Genomic DNA, 19,763 nt, shown 5'->3' on the forward strand with positions numbered 1-19,763 from the left:
AAAGAAAGAAAAAAAAAGAAAGAAAGAAAGAAGAAAGAAAGAAGAAAGAAAAGAGAAAGAAAGAAAGAAAGAAGAAAGAAGAAAGAAAGAAAGAAAGAAAGAAAGAAAGAAAGAAGAAAAAAGAAAGACAAAACAAAGGAAAGGGAAGAAAGAGAAGGAAGGAAGGAAGGAAGAGGAAGGAAGGAAGGAGGAAGAAGGAAGGAAGAAAGAGAAAGAAAGAAAACTATTTCCTCAAAAATAAAAAAATAAAATAAATAAAATGAGAGCTGTCTTAGGCCATCACAGAAATGCAGTGATTTCAGTCATACTGTCACTGCAAAGTGAGTCAGAAATGGCATCTCCTGTTTTGTCATCTTTGAGCTAAAATGAATCACTTCCTCTTTCAGCTAAAGAACTCTTTGGCTCATGGAGGCAAACGTGAAGGATGCTTTCCACATGAACCCTGAAGGTAAGGGGGACTTGCGCCCCTCTGTCACACCACCCAGCTGTTCTACGGTCCACTTCACCGGGCCTCAGGCTGGGCCTCAACTCTCTTGGCTCACAGACAGAATAATCCCAACCTGCGGGCATCCGCATCGCCACCTTCTGCTGTTGCCCAAGACTTTTTCCATCTCCCCAGCCCGTCCTGCCTGGAAAACCCTTCTCTATTTTCCTCAGAGAAAATGTCAAACCTTTTAATAGCTGATATCTCCCCATGGTGCAATCATGGGAGATTTTTATTTTCTCCATCTAGTTTTCTGTCCTTGAGAGATTATCAACTATGATTGTGCTATTCTTTTACAATCAGAAAGAAAAGTATTGTGTTTTCTTTTGAAGTTCCCATCGTGGCGCAGCGGAAAGGAATCCAACTAGGAACCATTAGGTTGCAAGTTCGATCCCTGGCCTCGCTCAGTGGGTTAAGGATCTGGCATTGCTGTGAGTTGTGGTGTAGGTCACAGATGCGGCTCAGATCTAGCATTGCTGTGACTGTGGTGTAGCAGCTCCGATTAGACCCCTAGCCTGGGAACCTCCATATGCCCCGGGTGCAGCCCTAAAAAGACAAAAAGACAAAAAAAAAAGAAAGAAAGAAAGAAAGAGAAGTATTGTATTTTCTTTTATTTTCCCAAGCAGCTCTACTTAACATCTTGCCATTGCTTTCTGGGCCCACTTCAGCCCCTAATATTGTCACTGCCGCATGTCCCCTCCCTCCCAGCCCATCGACAGTCCTTATGGAGAGACTCGTATATGCTGGACTCTTCCCCATCTCTTGTGGGCAAGGAAAGTCACTTCCTGGCCCCATGACCCAATGAGACCCAAGCACAAAGTGCTGGCTGGGGCCTCACAACTTGTTGGTGGCCTGTCCCCACCTACTGTTGTCTGTGGCCCATTGTCTCCTTGCCCGTTGTCATTTGGGAGTTGGAGCTGGGTAGGTGTATGTAAATCACGTATTCCCCCTCCGTGCCAACTCAAATACCATGCCCCATTTCTATCTCCCTGAAATACCAGGCCCGGCTGATAAATAGGGATCAGATATTATGAGCCCATTTGACAGATGGAGAAACTAAGCCTCAGGTCTTCCCTCTGTGTATGTTACATTAATGGAATCTAGACCCTCTGAGACCCACCTAAATGTGTACCCATAGGGTACACTCGCTCTTTCAGAGGTAGTTAAGGACCCAGGAAGATGTGTAATTGACCGGGTTGTGGGTAAAAAAGAATTCTGGCCGAAACTATCCTGGGATTTCCTGAGACCACCCCAGGGTCCTTCCTCATCTTCCAATGAAAAGTGACAGTCCTTTGAGGACCATCTGGTGCTTCAGGGTCAAGAACAAAGCCTGGGCAGAGTTTCTCACCTTTAGCACCATTTGCATTCTGGGGCACATGATTCCTCATTGTGGAGGCTGTTTTGCACGTTGTAGGATGGTTGGCAACATATCTGGCTCTCCCCACTAGATGCCAGTTATCTACTACCCCGCCCCAATATAACAACCAAAGACACTTCAGATGTTGCCTAGGGTTCCAGAGAGGACAACCCCCGCCCCCCCGCCCCCGCTCCCCGCTGCCAGTAGTGATAATAAAATCATTTGCAGACTTTGCCAAACATCCCCTGGATTGAGAGAAGCAAAAATCACCCCCATAGAAAACCCCTGCTCGGGACTGGCACATACACACTACTATATACAGATCGATAAGTAACAAAGACCTACTGTATAGCACAGGGAACTCTAAATACTCTGTGATGGCCTTTATGGGAAACGAAGCTGAAAAGGAGGAGTTTCCATCGTGGCTCAGCAGTTAACGAACCCGATCCCTGGCCTCACCCAGTGGGTTAAGGATCTGGCATTGCCATGAGCTGTGGTGTAGGTCACAGAGGCAGCTCGGATCCCATGTTGCTGTGGCTCTGGTGTAGGCCGGTGGCTACAGCTCCAATTGGATCCCTAGCCTGGGAACCTCCCTATGCCACAGATGTGGGCCTAAGAGACAAAAAAAAAAAAAACTGAAAAGGAACAGATATATGTATATGTGTAACTGATTCACTTTGCTGTACACCTGAAACCAAGATAACACTGTAATGAATCAACCCTATTCCAATAAACATGAAAAGATAAAAATTTTAAAAAATAGAAATAAAAAAAAGAAAGAAAACCCTTGCTCTAAGTCCCCTCAACCCAGCAAGAACTTTTATTTTGCATGCAAAAAGACTGACATATAAGATGTTCAGAGGAAACATTAGCAAGGACTGGCAGAAGGGATGTCATAAGCTGTCAAAATGTTTTGGCACAACAAGACCCTCGGGCTTAAAGCCCAGGAGTATTTGGTAACATTGCAACCCATGAATCAACCCAGCCAGATCACTGGCTTCTCTGAGTTGCTTTCTCCTTTCTGGGCTCTGCCCCTTGTGGCCAAATGCCGCATGAGACGTGCTTGGATGAAAGGCGAATAAGAGAAGGCAGGGTGACACTGAATACGTGAGCAGCCCTTCCCTCCATGAGGAATAGAAAAGCACAGCGTGGTCTGGACTGCATTGTAAAGCCCCAGGGATGTTTGGCCACTCTTTTTTATTTCTGTGTATACTTATTCATAAACTACCCCCATTACCCCATTACCCAACCTAGAGTTTGGTGTGAAAGTATTTGCATCTGATGCCAGCATCTGAGAACACAGGCAAGAACTTGAAAGCAGTCCTATGGTCGTCCAGGAGCAACAGAAATGCTGTTCAGTTTCAGGGTGTAAAGACTGTCTAGGAAGTAATGTTCATAAAAGAATTCAGAAGGAAAAAAAAAATCTCCCTGAAAGGGGGGAATTAGAATTAAGAGGAGAATTGCAATTCCTGTCTGAGATCCCACCAGATAGGGCCACAGTCCATTTTGTGGCCTTCGGTCTGGTTTCTGGTTTCTTGAAACTGTTAACCATTCAGTCCTGTGCCAGTGGCACTGACCATGCCATAACAATCTCTCCCCAGCACCTCCTCCCCAGTGTGGTACAGAATGCCACTCTGAATGGCATGCCAGGTTCTTCTGCAAGCTCTTGTCCTTTGGGCTCTGCCCGTTCCAACCCTCCCACCTCCATCTCTTTCCCAGGCTCCCATCCACACACCTTTGACCTTAACCCTTCCCAGACTGCGAGAGACTTGGAGGAACTTCGGAGCAGCCCAGGGAATGGGAAAGATAGACCCATAGAGCACACTTTGAAGTGAGTCGAAAATGCTAGGCCGAGAATCTTTTCACCCACCATGCTTGCCTGCCAGCGTCCTTCACATTCTTATCATTTGAGCTTTTGCACTGATTGAAATATGGCATTGTTCAAAACCTACGCATTTACCTAAGAGGGGTAAGACCTTAATTTATGGATAAGAATTTGTTAATCGGATTCAGATTGATTGTTGGTGCTTCTTTAAGAGGGCCTTGGAATTGGGACATGGGACAGGTTAATTTTCATTGGCGAGGAAAGACTGAAGTGATTGAGGTATTGGTATTCAGCTCCAGACCTGCACGGTCCAATACACTGCCCACAGGCCACATGTGGCTATTTTAATATAAATTCTTTAAAATTAAATAATATTAAAAAGTCGATTCCTTGGCATCCTGTCATGGCTCAGCAGTTAACAAACCCAACTAGCATCCATGAGGTTGCGGGTTCAATGCCTGGCCTCAGTCAGTGGGTTAAGGATCCGATGTTGGCGTGACCTGTGGTGTAGGTTGCAGATGCAACTCAGATCCCGCATTGCTGTGGCTGTGGTGTAGGCCGGCAGCTACAGCTCCAATTCGACCCCTAGCCTGGGAACCTCCATATGCCACAGGTGCAGCCCTAAAAGCCAAAAACCCCCAAAAAAGATAAAAAATAAATTTTAAAAAAGTCAGTTCCTCAGTCACATGGCTACATTTCAAATACTCAGCAGCCATACGTGGTATGGCTGCCATATTGGACAGAGAAGACATAGGCCATTTCCATCCTCATTGGACTTTCTGTAGCACACGACTCCTCTAGACTTGGCTGGTGCTGCCACTGGAGAGGTCTGGGGAGCAGAGGGAACCTAAAATCACCAGCTGCCTAGGGAAGGCTACAGAAGAGTGGGAGAGAGAACAGAATTCCAGAGAAAGCAAAAGGGCACCACAGGCAAACTTTGTGTGCTTTGCTAAGAGCCCAGCCCTGAGCAAACACACGTCCACCCCACCACCAAGTTCATGATGCTGACACTTGCAAGTAAAGGAGGGACTGGGGTTAGCTCTGGGCCCCATTTCCTCCTGTGTATGGTCCCTGGGATCTGTGCCTCCTTGTTTTTTTGTTTTTTTGTTTTTTTTTTTTGGTGTTTTTGTTTTTGTTTTTGTTTTTCATCTTTTTCCCTTTTCTAGGGCCACTCCCGTGGCACATGGAGGTTCCCAGGCTAGGGGTCGAATCAGAGCTGTAGCCACCAGCCTACGCCAGAGCCACAGCAGCACGGGATTTGAGCCCTGTCTGCAACTTACACCACAGCTCACAGCAATGCCGGATCCTTAACCCACTGAGCAGGGCCAGGGATCGAACCGGCAACCTCATGGTTCCTAGTCGGATTCGTTAACTACTGAGCCATGACGGTAACTTCTGTGCCTCCTTGTGAAGCAAGAGACTCTGTCCTGCATCCTGACCTGAAAGGGCCTCAGAGTCACTGGGCTCCCAGCCAAATGGAAATCATCACCCTGGCACATGACAGCCCCTCAGTACCTAAGAGTTCACCCTTGGGAGTTCCTGGACCAAAGACATTCAGCGAAAAAAAGCCTCTTCTCTACCCAGAATTAGACCTCCCCTCAGAGGGTCTGAGAGGTGTGGAAGATCCGAGGAGGAACTGTCACCCCTTAGCTATAACTGGCTCACGCTCACATAGCCCTTGCAATCTCCTGATGCATTTTCACAATATTAATTAACGCATCCTCACAATAGTTGACTGAGTAAAGTAGGACAGATGTGACCTTCTTGACACTTTCTATTAGAAGAAATTCATCTCAAAAGGGAACCCTCCTACACTATTAATGGGAATGTAAATTGGTGCATCCACTATGGAAAACAGTACAGGGATTCCTCAAAAAACTAAAAAGAGTTAGCTTATGATCCAGCAATCCCACTCCTGGGCATATATGTAGACAAAACTATTAATTCAAAAAGTTATACGCATCTCGGGAGTTCCCATTGTGGCGCAGCAGAAACAAATCCAACTAGGAACCATGAAGTTGCAGGTTTGATCCCTGACCTTGCTCAGTGGGTTGAGGATCCAGCGTTGCCATGAACTGTGGTGTAGGTTGCAGACAAAGCTCAGATCTGGTGTTGCCATGGCTGTGGCGTAGGCCGGCAGCTTTAGTTCCGATTGGACCCCTAGCCTGGGAACCTCCATATGCTGTGGGTGCAGCCCTGAAAAAACAGCAAAAAAAAAGTACATGCATCCCAGTGTTCATAGAAGTACTATTTACAACAGCCAAGACATCCCAAATGTCTATTGACAGAAGATTGAATAAGGAAGCTGTGGTGCACACATAGGATGGAATATTGCTGAGCCATTAAAAAATGAAACAATATCATTTGAACCAACATGGATGGACCTAGAGATTATCATACTAAGCGAAGTATGGCGGAAAGAGAAAGACAAATACTAATGACATCACTTACACATGGAATCTAAAATAGGGCACAAACAAACCTATCGACAAAACAGAAACAGACTCATAGACAGGGAGAACAGACTTGTGGTTACCAAGGGGCAGGATCATGGGGGAAGGAAGGATTGGAAATTCAGGATTCGCAGATGCAAACTCATGTATATAAGCTGGATAAATAACAAGGTCCTACAGCACAGGGAACCATATTCATATCCTGTGAGAAATATAGTGGAAAAGAATGTGAAAAAGAATATGTACCAGATTAAGCACTAGAGAGGATGTAATTGCTTTAAATGCACCCAAGAAAGTGATAACCCCCAGCCACACTCCACTTTCTTCCTTCCTTTTACAAATAACTCTCCGATACTTCTCAGTCAACCTCCACCTTCTCCACTAGAGTGGAAAACATACCCATTTCACCAACCAGACCACTGAGCTGTCCATGCCACACTTGATGAAATCATCCCCCAAGCTCAGATGCCTAGTGGAAAGCAAACAAAACAGTGGATATGTGACACTCACTGAAGAATCCCTGAGGATACCAGTCCCAGGTTTGATTTAGGAGCTCACAGCTTCACCAAGGACCTAGATGCTTCCCATGGGGGTTGGGGGAGGGTTCTCCTCCCTCCCCACCCCCTGTCTCTTTTAACCAAGGAGGAAAATCTGGTAGCAGAGCCCAAAGATTTCTGCCACGTCTCAGTGGCCATGACAGGGTGAAATAAGCACTCGAAAACCAATCACAGACAAATGGGAAATGAGATTACCATGGTCCCCTTAGACTGAGACTCCTCATCCCCTGGGACTGGACTGCCGATAGCTGACACAACGGGGCTCTGTGTGCCAAAATAAAGGGGAACAGCAGCCCGGAGCATCTGCCATACCCAGTTACACACAGGATGTTGAATCAAGAAAGAAGAGACACTTTTTCTTTCTTTTTCTTTTTTTTTTTTTTTTGTCTTTTTGCTATTTCTTGGGCTGCTCCTGCAGCATATGGAGGTTCCCAGGCTAGGGGTCTAATCGGAGCTGTAGCCACCAGCCTACACCATAGCCACAGCAACGCGGAATCCGAGCCGAGTCTGCAGCCTACACCACAGCTCACGGCGACGCCGGATCCTTAACCCACTGAGCAAGGCCAGGGATCGAACCTGCAACCTCATGGTTCCTAGTCAGATTCATTAACCACTGTGCCATGATGGGAACTCCAGAAGAGAGACTTTCTATTCTTCATCCCCAGGGCAGCCTCCCCAGGGAAGCCTCCAGCCTCCTTGAGCAGGTCAGATCTGCTCTCGCTCTTGACTCCCATGGCCCCTGCAGAGCTCCTTCTTAATACTAGTGTTATTAACATTACAGTGTTTTCCTAGCTTCTCTCTTCTCTGCCAGCCCAAGTACTAGGAGGGTTGCTTTAACACAAGGCTGTATTCTCAGGGCCCCACCCATGCTTGCTGCTTTAGAGATGCTCAGTGGATATTTGTTGAAGGATGGATGAATGGGTGGATGGAGGATGGGTGGATAGATGGACAGATGGATGGATGGATAAGTGTTCCATCCACTAAACTAGGTCGATCCTGAATTTTTCTGAAAATTCATTAAAAGGGGGTGAATCCTCGTTCTCCTTCCTCCTCCCATTTTCACTCAATGCATCTGCACTGGGAGTACTTTTTGCTCTTCCCCCAGATCCAGCCTAGCTCAGGTCCCTGGCGATGAACATCTTTGATTGGACAGGTGGCTTTTCTGCTAAGAGAGGGCTCCTGAGGGAAGCTGTGTAAAAGGGAAAGAAGAAAGAGAGTAAATAGAAGCCAGTAAGAGAGAGACGTAATTATCTTGCTGGCTAAGTCGCCCAGATGCTTTGAATGAAGAAGGAAGTTTGAAAGAACATATTGTACATGGGTGAGAACGGATGATTAAATCAGGTGGAAACTGGATGTGCTAGTATGAGATGGAGCAGGGTGAGGGGAGAGAGACTTGGACATTAGCAGTTGTTTCCAGATGTCGTGGAGGTGCTTGGATTTCTGGCGCAGAAGCACGGGGGTGGGGCTTTAACCTTGAGTGCACCAGCTGCCCCTCTTCCTTGCCACTCTTTGGACTTTCAGATCCTCCTCCTTTCTCCATCCTCTTTCCTTTGTTTCCACACATTAAACGTCCAGTTCCTCTCGATTTGGGTACCAAGGATGACCGGAAGCTGAGAGGCCAGGGTCAAGCAAATACCGAGCTTCCCAGAGAGCACTCTACTGAACTTCTCCAACTTCTCTTTAATAAGATGACCGCATCCTTCTCTGAGGCTCTGCAAAGGGAGTCTTCCCATGAAATTGCCTCTCATCCACTTGTCATAGGTTTGATGGCAAATAATGGCTAGTTGCCCCTGGGGATTTTAAATAACCCTGAGATGGACATAGTAATAGACTTCTGAGAAGTGGAGGGAATTCTTAAAAACAAGTGAGGGGTACATAAAGAACTGTTGAAATCTCTCTGGATTGCACCAGCGATGGGGTGCATGCTCAGACACACACACTGATCAACACAGGAGGCTGGCTGTCAACAGCTGAAGATTTTGCTGCAACGCATACAAGCAATTTCTGTGTCCCACGCCAGGGAGGACTTTTTTCCTGTACTGACACCACAAAATGCCAGGTTTTCATTAGGGGATTATATTTATGGTGTTAAAATTTTTATTGAGACTCTTTCCTCCCTCAGTTACCAAAATAATAACTTTTGGTTTTATTTTAGGTACTTTAGGAATATTTTATTTCATTACAAATGTAATTTTTTTTTTGTCTTTTTGTCTTTTTAGGGCTGGACCCACAGCATATGGAGGTTCCCAGGCTAGGGGTCCAATCAGAGCTGTAGCTGCTGGCCTATGCCAGAGCCACAGCAATGCAGGATCTGAGCCAAGTCTTCAACCTACGCTACAGCTCACAGCAACGCTGGATCCTTAACCCACTGAGCAAGGCTAGGTATCGAACCCGCAACCTCATGGTTCCTAGTCGGATTTGTTTCCACTGAGCCATGACGGGAACTCCACAAATGTAATATTTTTAATTTTAGAATCATCTCCCCAGAGATAACCACTGCTAATATATCAGTGTACATATGTATATATTCCCAGTCTTGCTTCTGTGCACGTGTGGTGAGACATAATTAGAATTGAAGACAAGTAGGCTTTCTGTACCCAGTTAACTTTATTCTTTTACATGTTTCCGTATTATTAGACTTTTTATCACATGACTTGAAGGATTAAATAATGTTTGGCTGTATATCTATACCACAATCTAGTTAAATAAGTCTTTATGATTCACTATTTATATTTTTTCCATATATTCTCCTTTTATAAATAGCACTGGGAAGTTTTTTTTTTTTTTTTGGTACAGAATTGTTTTTGCACATCTCTGTTCATTTGGGATAAAGTTCTGAAAGTATATTTTCTAATTCAAAGTATACCTACATTCTTAAGGTTTGTAATACATATTACCAGAAAGATTATAGAAACTTACACCAAAAAGATAAGGTGCCAGCCTCGCCACTACCATTGAACAGCCAGAAATGCTGGCAAACTCAGTGATACCAAACTGAAATTTCACAGGATTGGGAAAAGAATAAAATAAAATAGTTTAAAAGAAAATACTTTGAAAATTGGAAATCCTATTTAAAAAGACACTGCCATTATTATTGATTTTTTAGATCACCCAAGATAGACAAGGCATTACCTCTCTCAGCCACATATGCCAAAGATTTGCAGCCCATTAGAAAATGAAATCCTTACCAACTTCCCTCTAAATGCAACTGATGCTCAATACATTTCATGTATTCAAAACCATTTAGGAGTTCCCACTGTGGCGCAATGGAATCGGCAGTGTCTCTGTGGCGCCAGGACATAGGTTGGATCCCTGCCGGGCACGGTGGGTTAAAGAATCTGGCCTTGCCGCAGCTGTGGCGTAGGTCACAACAGTGGCTGGGATCTGATCCCTGGCCCGGGAACCCTATATGCCTCAAGGCAGCCAAAAAAAAGTATTGAGTCCCTTCCGTGCATTGAACTTTGGATTAAGTATGAGGATCGACACAGTTCTTGGCATCAATGAGCTTCTAGCAGCCTAGGTAGATTCGGGAAGAAAGTTAAATCAGGATTCATTATCAGTTCTATGATAGAGTCAAGTTCTGGGCACTCCCAGAACATCCCCCACTTTGGGAAGACCTAAGGAAGTCCCTCACCAAAGGAAGGAAAGCTGAAAGTGAGGATGCAGAGCAGTCAGGCTTTCCAAGGGGGTTCTGAAACAACATGGAGAAATCACATTTTCCCAGCAGCCATGTGCCTGCAGAGAGAGGGAGCCATTTCTCTGGGGCAAAGTTGACAACAAGCCATGTGATGGGAAGGCTGAGACCCCCATGGGGCGTACGTACACTGGGGAACACTTGAAGGCTCTAATTTCTCTAGATACCAGTCTGATATTTTAGTCTGTGAGACATGCAAGCTGAGGGAGAGCAGGATGGCTTGGGACTATAGAAGTTCTTTTTTTTTTTTTTAATTTTATCTCATTGAAGTATAGTTGATTTATGACGTTGTGTTCATTTCTGTGGTGCAGCCAAGTGACTCAGTTAAACATTGATATATTCTCTTTCGTATTCTTTCCCGCTATGACTTATCACAGGCTATCTATACTGAATTCAGGATATGCTAGAGGAGCCTTTAGAGGAGAGTGGAAGGAAGATTAAGGAGCAAGACATGGCAACAGACAGGGAGAAGAACTTCAGAGGGGAAAAGCAGAGATGCTTAATAAGGAACATGGCCCAGCGTCTGCTGTGAAATGTGGTCCCTATCTACCCACAAAAATCCTCACTCCTGTTACTCCATGAAATGACACAGGGCTAAATGGAACCTCCAGATGCGCAAAGAGGGAGAACTAAGGTGGCCTGTTGGAGGCTGTGACACTGGGTTTGCTCATCCTTCTTTCAATAAGCATGGAAGGGCCACTGAAGACTTCTTAAGCAGGAAACCTCTCTTCTAAACTGTCGATAATAAGTCGACATTATCTGCTGCTCTTCCCATGCTGACTCGCTAGCCCCACTTGAGCACTGTGTGCCTGGCACATGCACAGAGCTTGAAAGAAAAGGTGAGGATTATAATGGGTCTTCAAAGCAATCAAAGACATTCAGAAGTTCATTCAGGCAACCCAGGGGTGGCTCTTCCCCTGGGGTTTCTTAGGCACCCCCAAGAAAATCATCCCAAGCCACTTCTATTTTGACCTGTAAATAAGTTGGCAGTTGACAGAACTGGAGGTATCTACAAAGCGGCAAACTTCTCTTCCAAATTATATTTTTGTCCTAATATTAAAATTGATTTTTGTCTCTGAGGCTGAGTTGAGAAGCATGGGATGGATCAAGGATCTGCCAGATCAAGGATGAAAAATTGCTATGAATGATATTCCAAGAAGACTGTGTACAAAAATAAGGAGAAATTTGAGCTCTTGGATATTGACTTCCTAATCCCTTTTTTCCCTTGGTGGTTTCAGAGAGGCTTGTTGGGAAGACACACCATCAACTACAGGTTGTGCCAAGAGGTGATGTTATTATTATAAAAGAGTCAGCAATGATTTCCTGGGTTCTGCCAGGTCAATGTCATCGTAGCCAAATATGCAGACGTTTGCATAGGCCCACTCTGTTTCCATATGCAAATACATTGGCCCAGAAAGCCTAGCAACCAAATGGGCTACTGTTTGCTAATATACACTAATGGAATGGTAGACTTATTAAGAAATCGATAGAGGGATTCTTTTATTTATTTTATTTTTTTTTGTCTTCTTAGGGCTGCACCTGCAGCATATGGAGATTCCCAGGATAGGGGTCTAATCAGAGCTACAGCTGCCTGCTGATGCCACAGCCACAGCAAGGACAGATCCGAGCTGCATCTGCGACCTACACCACAGCTCACGGCAACACCACATCCATAACCCACTGAGCCAGTGCCAGGGACCAAACCTGCAACCTCATGGTTCCTAGTCGGATTCATTTCCACTGCGTCAGGACGGGAACTCCCGAGGAATTCTTTTATAATTGACAGTAGCACTTGCCTTTTAAGATGTTAAGCATAGCATATCCTATTTTTCTAGGTGCAGTTGTCTTACTTTGGGATACAGGGGTGCATCACTCTATTCAAAGCTCACTTATCCAGCAACCACAACTCAGTTGGCTTTGTCATCCATCTGTCATTAAGCTCAAATTAATGAACATGAACAGCTTTATTGAAGGAATCCGTAAGGTCTCAGAACATACCTGTGCTATGGAGGGCCTATTGATTAATGGGAAGAAGGTGTTATAGAGCTCAAAGTCAAGTGATCTTTCAGTGGATTTGTGAATCAAAATAACATTCTATCTGTGGCTTTACAAAAAATATTCAGTCAATCATCCAACAAGTGTTGTTGAACACCTGGGAACATATATGAATGTGATGGTGTGGGGGGGCTGAAAATGTAGAGGAAGCAAGGCAGAGGTGACTCCGAAACTTGGATAATGGTTTTCAAGATGGACCAGTTGCAATAGGCCAGATGTCAGAGGCTTCCTTCTTATGTGAAGCTCTTCTAGTCAGTTAAATATAGTAGCTTCCATCTAAACTAAGCGGCACTGATTGTCCCTGGATTAGTCATGCTATTCAAGCCTAGTCATTATAACCCCAACCTCTCTCTATTTCCGAAGCTAAACCACCAAAGCTTTGTTTCTCACCCATGTCACAGTCCAGTGGGCATCAGCAGGGGATGCAGGACCCCTCCTTCCATGGGCTGTACTGAGCCCTTAAGACTGATGTCCTCAATTTCATCTTCCTCTGGCCAGTAGTGGATCAGAGAGAGAATGTGTGACTATTTTATAGACCAGGACTAGACTACAAGTAGATCATTTCTGCCCACTTTCAGAGGTGCCAACTCATTCACCTGACCCTGCCTAACTACAGGGGAGTCATTGAGGTAAACTTGAACTCTATGCTCAGAAAGAAAAGGAGAACCACATTCCAGTGGACACTATAAGCGTTTACTGCTCCTGTAAATGGTCTCCCAGAATTTTAACCGAGGTGGTAGGAAAAAGCAAAAATTAGAGGAAAAACGCTTTTGACACATTCTTGAGAATTTCTTCTTAGACATTATAACTGTCTCAGATCCTGCTCTCAGTACTCTAAAGACTCTCCCATCAAGCACTTGGCCAATGCGCCAGGCCTTGGAGGCCCAGCATGTAAAAGGAAGAGGTCGAATCAGAACCCTTTCAAGTCTTTTGGCTCCCTTCGTATCCCAAATGTGGTAATTCTAGAACTCCTGCTGTTCATTTCCTCCTGAGACAAATAAACAGGAAGCCAGAGAGGCAATGCTAGTTGGTCAACAATTTATGTTCTTATGTTATTTTTCACTTCCCTTCTCACTTCCCAAGCCCACATTTCTGCAAACTAAAATATACATAATAGATAAGGTTGTTATCAATATGATAGTAATTATTTTTACAGCAAAGTCAGGTTGCTTTGTGTTTTGCTGAACAGCACATTCATATATATATATATATATATATATATATATATATATATATATCACACATGGATGTCCCCGTGGGAAAAAATAATCTTTTTTTTTTTTTTTTGTCCTTTTAGGGCCACACCAACGGCATTTGGAGGTTCCCAGGCTAGGGATCGAATCTGAGCTGTAGCTGCTGGCCTATACCACAGCCACGGCAACTCAAGCTCCAAGCCACATCTGCAGCCTATACCACAGCTCATGGCAACGCTGGATCCTTAACCCACTGAGCAAGGCCAGGGATCGAACCTGTGTCCTCGTGGTTGCTAGTCAGACTCATTTCTGCTGAGCCACAATGGGAACTCCAGAAAAAATCATCTTGGCTGAACAGCCTCACAAAACATATGTTCCCCTCCTACTGCTCTTGCCCTGTGTTAGTCAGTTCTGTGGTGGCAATAAATGGTGCCTTCTCAGCGGCTTACAACACATTGCCTTTTGATCACTTTACGTAGGACTGTGGCTCAGCTATAGGTTGGTCCTGGCTCTGCTGGGATTGGCTGGACTCAGCTGGGCTTATCTGGGCTCCACCTGTTTATTCCTTCTGGAAGCCAGTTGGAGGGAGAAGCCATTATGGGGGACATCCAGAGGGCATATGGAGAACAAGGGCTTTTCACGTGGCCAAGTCCAAAATCATTGAGATAAAATGTATACACCTCCCACCGGGTGCTTAAAGAGAAGCATATGATGTAAGAGTTGTGAGTTAAGTTTTATTCAAGGACCTTACTGAGGACAAAAGCCCAGGAGACAGCCTCTCAGTAACTCCTGGGGAACTGTTCTGAAGGGGTGAAGGAGGAGACAGTTAATACAGGCAGTTGAGCTATGAAATATATCCATACATCTTGTAAAAGATTACTGCTGAAATACACATAGATTAAATAGATAACCAGTAAGACCTACTGTATAGCTCAGGGAACTATACTCAATATCTTGTAATAACCTATAATAGAGGAGTTCCCAATATGGTGCAGTGGGTTAGGAATCCAACTGCAGCAGCTTAGGTCAATGTGGAGGTCCAGGTTCCATCCCTGGCCTGGAGCAGTGGGTTAAAGGATCTGGTGTCGCTGTAGCTGTGGCGCAGGTCACAGCTGTAGCTCAGATTCAATCCCTGGCTGGGGAACTTCCATATGCCAAGGGTGTAGCCTTTAAAAAAACTTACATAATGGAAAATTTAAATATATTTATATATATAACTGAATCACCATGCTATACACTTAAAACTAACACAACATTGTAAATCAACTGTATTTCAGTAAGAATTGGCGGGGAAGGGGGGGGGAGTTACTGCTGGTCACAAAGAATGGCTATCTTATCTCTGATTGTATTGCTTTTCTTTGTATAGGAAGATGCAAGAATCTGGGTTCATTAAAAATGTTCCTGAGCTATACATGTAACTATCCAAGGGGCTGTTTTTCCAAACCAAACTGCCTCATCCTGGTTTTTATCCTGAATTCCTTTGGGGGTGCACTGTCAGTCATTGACTGCAATGGTTGAGACTTAATCTTTGCAGACTTGAGTGGCAAGCAAGCTCTTTGTTCTTCTTTGTTTACACATGAGTTTGGCCAGGGATGTGGACAGGGGTATGGAATCCTCTGATTTGGAGGGAACAAATAGTTGCCAATTATAATCCAATCTGCTCACACCCCCATTGGCTCCATTGAAATTCTAATTGCAACATTTACCGTGGAGAGGAAGCCACTCTACCTTAGCTCTTCATCCTCCTTCTGTAGAAAGTTCTTGGGTAGGAGAGAGTTAGGAAGGAGAAGCCGTCCACAATGGGTGAATGGAGGAATTTTAGCAAACATTCATATAGCTCTCACTGTAGGCTGGGCACTGTTTTAAGCTCATTACAAATATCAACTCACTGAATCCTCATCATAGCTCTGAGAGGTTGGCCCTTGCATTATTCCCATTTTACAGATGAGGAAACTAAGGCACAGAGAAGTTAAGTTGCCTATGATCACACCTCTAATAAATGGCAGAACAGGAGTCCAACTCAGTCTAGCTCCAAAATCCCTGTTCTTAAAGACTAGGAAGGGAAGAGAAATGGGAGGATTCCAGCATGGATGCACTGGTTGCTTATGTGCTGTGATTTCAGGAAAGCCAATTCCCTCTGGAAGGGGCCGATGTTGTTTCACTAAACCCTGACAAATGTGTTTTCCAGAACATACACAAAACTGCACATTCTGAGATCACTGGGATTCAGGCCACTGTCCTAGGCACTATCCTGCATAATTTCTTCTCTTGTGGAGCTTACAGTCTTTTTTTTTTATTATTATTGTTATTTCCCCAATACATTTTTTTTCACTACTGTACAGCATCGTGACCCAGTTACATGTATACATTCTTTTTTCTCCCGTTATCATGCTCCATCATAAGTGACTAAATATAATTCCCAGTGCTATACAGCAGGATCTCATTGCTAGAAGATTACAGTCTCATGGAAGGAGACTCGCCGTCAACAGACAAATGACGGAAAATATCATAGGTCCAATGATGGTAAGTGCTATGGAGAACAGGATGGTGGGGCAGCGCAGCATAGAGAGGTGCTGGAGATGGGTTTGGAAACAGTGATCAGCAAAGGTCTCGCTGAGAAGATGACTTTTGAGCAAAAGCCTGAAGGCGCTGAGGGAGATGAGTATTTGATGGATGAATGAATGAAGGCTCAAGAATATTTAGTTATCCCAGTGAGACATAAAAAAAAAAAAAAGATAACATTGCATATACCTGGCCTGGCCGCCCTTGCCCCTGGCATAACTCAAGCTGACCTTCAGGCTGAGCCCCACTCCTCTTCCTCCCTCATGTGGCTATTGCCCCTTCCAATTCCACCAGTGGGTTTCCTTCAAGGTGGAACAGGACACAACCACAATGTCCTCTTTAAATGAGATTTTTTTTCTGGGACTGTGCATGGGTCTCATGGTAGCAATTGTTCTCATTCTGGGCTGTGGGGTGGGAGGAAGGGGGGTGATTTGGGCTGTAAGTATTAATATATCTGCCAGCACGGGTGTGTTAGACAAGGCTGTGCACACTTTGTTCCACAGGGAAGTGAGCCAGATGTGAAAACAGACAGACCTAATACTGAGCAGCGAGCAGCGAGTAAATGAGAACGTGTGGAGCCTTTGGAAGGGTGCAGAGGTTAAACCTGGTTGATCCCAAGAATGCATTTTCCTGCCCTCTAGGAATGAAAGGGATCAGTTCAGGAGAAGCCAGAATAGAAGGGGCGGGGGTGGGTAGATGAGAAGCTGAGCTGCAAAGAGACAGTAGCAGGGATCCTGCCAGGCATTCAGAAAGACAGTCCAGCTACACCATGTGGGTGCTGAGGCCGACAGAATGTCGGGATGCAGGCCAGCCCTAGGAGTCAGCCGCTAATCTGGGCACCAGACAGAGATCCAGGGTCTGACAGGCCTGATCGTGGAAGAACGAGGGTCTTGACAATTGCCCAGGGAGGATTCCAGTACCAGGAGCAGAACAGGACCCAACGCAAGCCTTCCCTGGGCTTCTCTCACTGGACGGACATTCATCCCAAAGCCCAAAGATAAAGTTCAAGGGCCCCAAGCTGCGGAGAAATGTGGGCAATGTAGCCAGGCTGGTCCAGGTGCTGGCTTGGGCTATGTAGACAGACACAGGCTGAAAGTGTTCTATCACAGAAGCCCCAGGCTACTGCAGGAGGCGCACTTACGAAAGTCAAGGTGAGCTGAGTTTTTAAGTTATGGTTGCAGGGTTTTTTGTTGGTTTGATTGACTGATTTTTATTTTGGCTCTGTGTACCATATTTGGAAAGCTAATTTGTTAAGCGATTGGAGGCCACGCTAACCTCTGGTGCCATTGTCAACGGAAAGGAGCCAGGTAGTGGAGGCAGTAATGGGCAGAGTCTCACCTGACCCGGCCTCCCAGAGGGCATGGTTAAGTAAGCTCAGGTGGGGAAGGAGGAGGAAAGGGAGGAGGGAAGGGAGTGTGGATTTCTCCCCATCAGAAAGGGTTCCTTGCAAACCTACCTTAGGTTGAAAGTTTCAACTCCCCCCACGTCCTCCTCTAACATGTGGAGACTCTCCCAGCAAGATGGAGTTAGGGGTACACTGTAACTGCTCTCCCAGGAAAAAAGAAAAAGAATCCCGATTTATAGCATTTGCCAATTTCCAAGGTATACATCCTCCTGCTATGGCTGATGTCAAGCTACCAACATGTAGCCAGCGGGCTTACAACATTCCTGAAAATGTAGCAATTGCTCCCTGGCAGGAGGCTGCTCCCCTGGGCAAGGTCCCTTGACTTCAAAGCCCTCTTCACAAGAAACACCCAGCTCAGGTCAGTCCTTTTAGGAAAATGCCCTTTCCAGGCCCAGAGGATGGAAGAGGATCCAGTACTACCCCCCTAACCAGGACATGCCTTGCCTCATCCTTTGTGCTAGACCTGGGGCTTCACAAGCACCTACATGCTTGTTAAAAATACCTCTTCCTGCAGTTCCCATCGTGACACAGTGGAAACAAATCCAACTAGGAACCATTAGGTTGTGGGTTCGATCCCTGGCCTTGCTCAGTGGGTTAAGGATCCGGCGTTGCCGTGAGCTGTGGTGTAGGTTGCAGACGCGGCTCGGATCCCGCATTGCTGTAGCTCTGGCGTAGGCCGGCGGCTGAAGCTCCAATAAGACCCCTAGCCTGGGAACCTCCATATGTCGTGAGTGCCGCCCTAAAAAAAAAAAAAAAAAAAAAAAAAAAAAAAAAAAAAAAAAAAAAACCTCTTCCGTACTAACTTGCAACCCGTAGATAAATTAGCCTGGAGGTCCAAAGCCCAGCATCGTGACTATAGACAACAACATGTTATAAACTTCAAAGCTCCTGAAAGATGAGATCTTAGTCCTTCCCATCACAGAAAAGAAAGGATCACTACGTGACTTGATAGAGGTTTTAGCTAATGTTACACAATTTTATTCCAATAAAAATTTTTTAATTAAAAAAAATGCCCTTTCCTAGGTCCCACTCTCCAGAATTTTTGATCCATTATATCTGGGATGGGCAGTGGTCCCCAGGACAGACTCCAGAAGCAGTGGCTTACGGCTATTGAAGAACCATCCCTAAAGCCCCACAGCACCCTGCATCAGAGCTGCTTTTGGGGTGGGGGAGTGTGCTGAAAGCGCCTTTATCAGAAAGAAGGATGCCTTAGCTATCTCAGAACCCAGGGTCCCAAGGTCCTCTGACCTGTCCACCAGGCCACAGCGGTGTTGGGTTCTGTGGGTTGCTGCTTCTGGAAGGTAGGGGCCGCTGCCCCTTTGGAGCCATCAGAAGTGACAAGCATTGTGGTCGAAAACACAGATCGTGAAGCCCAGCTGCAGAGGTCCTTCCCTATCTGTGTGACCTCGCACCACTCATGGAGCCTCTTTGGGCCCCAGTGTCCTCATCTGTAAAGTGGTACTTACATCTCAGTGCCTGGCATCTAGCGCATCCCACACAAGGGTTTGCCAATTGATCACCACACCGTTCTAAGCACCCTGGAAGTTTTTACAAGAAGATTGTTGGCTTAAACCACTTACCCCTTTGAGCTTCCGGTTCCTCACTTTTGAAATGGGAGCAGTGATGTAGCAGGAGGAACAATACTTGCTTTCCTGCCCACTGCACAGGATTATTGTACAGATAACATGCGGCCGTGATGTGAAAGTTCTTTAAAAACTCTGTGGGAGTTCCCATTGTAGCTCAGCAGGTTAAGGACCCAGCATGATATCCGTGAGAATGCAGACTCGATCCCTGGCCTCAACCAGAGGGTTAAGGATCTGGCTTTGCCACAAACTACGGCATAGGTCACAGATGTGGCTCAGATCTGGTGCTGCTAGGGCTGTGGTGGAGGCCTGCAGCTACAGCTCCGATTAGATCCCTGGCCCAGAATGTGCACATATGCCGCAGGTGCAGACATAGAAAAAAAGGAGTTGCGGTCGTGGCTCAGTGGTTAACAAATCCGACTAGGAACCGAGAGGTTGCGGGTTCGATCCCTGCCCTTGCTCAGTGGGTTAAGGATCTGGCGTTGCCGTGAGCTGTGGTGTAGGTCGCAGACAAGGCCCGGATCCCACATTGCTGTGGCTCTGGAGTAGGCTGGCAGCTACAGCTCTAATTAGACCCCTAGCCTAGGAACCTCCA

General features: G+C 45.6%; 1 protein-coding gene across 3 annotated transcripts in view; it reads left to right on the plus strand.

Annotated features, from left to right (window-relative positions):
* The window catches only part of PRLR (prolactin receptor), a 191,767-nt gene that overhangs the window by 138,224 nt on the left and 33,780 nt on the right, over nt 1–19,763 (plus strand). For 2 of the 3 annotated variants that reach the window (XM_047767249.1, XM_047767258.1), the window contains exon 2: nt 387–448. The exons of the other annotated variant lie outside the window; for it this stretch is intronic. The gene's annotated coding sequence lies outside the window, so the exon portion shown is untranslated. The remainder of the gene's footprint in view (nt 1–386; nt 449–19,763) is intronic. 3 annotated transcript variants of the gene reach the window in all.

This window comes from Phacochoerus africanus, chromosome 1 (genome assembly GCF_016906955.1).
Source record: "Phacochoerus africanus isolate WHEZ1 chromosome 1, ROS_Pafr_v1, whole genome shotgun sequence".
In the NCBI taxonomy this organism is placed as follows: domain Eukaryota; kingdom Metazoa; phylum Chordata; class Mammalia; order Artiodactyla; family Suidae; genus Phacochoerus; species Phacochoerus africanus.